Source organism: Salvelinus sp. IW2-2015, unplaced genomic scaffold, assembly GCF_002910315.2.
Source record: "Salvelinus sp. IW2-2015 unplaced genomic scaffold, ASM291031v2 Un_scaffold3225, whole genome shotgun sequence".
Lineage (NCBI taxonomy): Eukaryota > Metazoa > Chordata > Actinopteri > Salmoniformes > Salmonidae > Salvelinus > Salvelinus sp. IW2-2015.
In genome coordinates, this window is record NW_019944512.1 from 71,548 (window position 1) to 73,951 (window position 2,404).

Consider the following 2,404-nt stretch of genomic DNA (forward strand, 5'->3'; position numbering starts at 1 on the left):
AACAGAGCCCTCTCTTGAATGTCCCGGTCACTGCCAGCCAGGTATCCAGCCCGAATGACAGTTCCATCAGCTTGGTCCAAAGGTGAGCGTAGGTATCCCATGGCAGGCCAAACTCTTACGGAAATCCTCGCACAGGCTGCAGCGATGAGTGTGTCCAGATAAGGCGGCCCGTTGCGTTCCAATCCCGCTCCGGGCGGCCAGGGTCCGAAAGTCCAGGGCAAATTCCTGTGCTCCTTGTCCCTGCCTTCAGGTGGCAGAGGATGTTCACCCGCCCGCCTCTACCCTCGGCGGCTGTGCGTCGAAGACTGGCCCGGAAGCGGCGGGCGGAACTCTTTGAAGTGGTTCCAGCGCCGCATTCTCCTTCTACCCACGCATGGCTTAGCCCCACTCCAGGGCTTTTCCCCATGAGGAGGCACGAGACTCAAGAGGCGGACCACCACTCTCACGTCCCGAAGGGAGCCGGTACAGGTCCAGCTGCCAAGGCAGGAAACCCTGGCACGCGTGCCGCCGTCCCTATCGATAGTCCCCGGGAGGAAAGGCGAGACGAAATCCCATTGGGACCATGGGACTAAAGGTGGAGGCCGAGTAGTGGCAGACCCTGTTGTGCTGGTGGAGGCGTGGAAGGACTCCACTCGTCTCTCTTCCGTTCAGCGGATCCATCCGGTCTGCACGACGCGGTCCATAAGAGCGCCGAGACTGGTGGAAGCATTCTGCCGTGTTGCTCTCGACGACGCTCCTCGATCCCTACAACAGGTATCTGCCTCCTGCTGCAACTATCCATTAAGGCAGCGGTGTGGTATATCTGTACAGTGTGCGCTTACACACGTGGTCGGAATGGAAGATGCAGGCTGCAGGAGAAGCAGAGATGTAGTGAAACAGCGCTAGCCTTCTATTAGGCAGAGGAAAAACAGACAGCCGGACGCAACTGCGTAACAACACTCCGGCCCAAGGAAAAAGCGAGCGCACAAATACACAAAATAGTGCAAAATACAAAAACCACGGGTTAACATAATACCCGGCGCAAAACCAGCCTGTAGCGTCACACACGAAACGAACTAACAATAMCACACAAAGACACGAGGGGAACAGAGGATAATATACACGTAGTGTAATGAGGGGATGTAAACCAGGTGTGTGGAAAAACAAGACAAAACAAATGGAAAATGAAAGGTGGAGCGGCGATGGCTAGAAGACCAATGACGTCGACCGCCGCCCGAACAAGAAGAGGGACCGACTTCGGCAGGAGTCGTGACACCATGGGAAATAAAGAAATATAGGCATTGGTTGTTCAGTGGTAGAATTCTCGCCTGCCACGCGGGAGGCCGGGTTCGATTCCCGGCCAATGCAGGAAATTTTGAACATGTAATTTCGACAAGTATGCAAACCCCTGAGGAAGAAATCTCTGTTAGATTGCCAGGCTAACAGAAATCTCTGGTCATGGTAGAATTCTCAACTGACTCTTGAAAAATCTGATTTTGCTTTCATTTACAGTTTGGACATTTACTCATTCTCAGTAGACTTTGGTGAATCCATTGTAGATTTCCAGTGTGTGAGGTGATTTACTTTGTGCAAGGCTTTAGTTGTTAAATGGGAAACGAATATCCAACTAGTYAGKGACAACTGTCTTGAGTTTGGCATTTGTGACAATGTCCTGGGATTTCCCACAAACGCCTCACCTTCTAACTACTATTGTGTGGCTTGTGAGCAGTATAGAGCAAAATCGATTACATGTACGTGTTCGTGAGAGTCTCAGCCTTCCAAAGACGGGTCATACTAGTTTCTAGCTCTAACCATTCAGTCTCTACAGATGTTTTTGATAGAAGGATTAACGCCCAACACTCCACATTTAGGGTTAGTACCAATGCTCCACTTTTTTTCAAAAGGCCAACCCTCCTGCTCCTCRTTAGTATAGTGGTGAGTATCCCCGCCTGTCACGCGGGAGACCGGGGTTCAATTCCCCGACGGGGAGGAAGGACTGCTTTTTTTTAGGGTGTACAATGTCGCTGAGCCCACAAAGCAGAAAATATGCTTGGAATTAAAGCTTTATGATACGATTTCCAGCCTTTGGGGTGGAAAGAGTAAGAATGAAAAACTAAAGAAAGACTGTAAACAGCTGTTACCTGTGCTGACATGATTAAAAGTGGAGTAAACCGTACTTTTCGCATTGTAGTTTATATGATAAGCTCATTGGAAGGGTAACAAATTTGGAGGCACCGCTGAGATTTATTTTAATGTGAGCACCAGCCCATATTCCTGGAACGGACAACGAGTGAGAGACATTGGGAGAGTAGCTAGCTAGCTAACGTTAGCAGGCTAACCACCTAACGGAGTGTCGCTATCTTGCCATTGCYTGCATTGTCGTTGTTGCCACGTGAGTAGGACAATATGAGTCGAGAGAGGGAAA

The 2,404-nt window shown here is 50.1% G+C and overlaps 2 non-coding genes across 2 annotated transcripts; both read left to right on the plus strand.

Moving 5' to 3' along the window:
• The first annotated feature begins 1,277 nt into the window (after positions 1-1,277).
• On the plus strand, positions 1,278-1,347 carry trnag-gcc (transfer RNA glycine (anticodon GCC)). Its single transcript has one exon. It is a non-coding gene; the product is annotated as a tRNA-Gly (tRNA).
• A 550-nt stretch (positions 1,348-1,897) lies between these two features.
• Positions 1,898-1,969, plus strand: trnad-guc (transfer RNA aspartic acid (anticodon GUC)). The gene has a single exon. It is a non-coding gene; the product is annotated as a tRNA-Asp (tRNA).
• Positions 1,970-2,404: the final 435 nt, after the last annotated feature.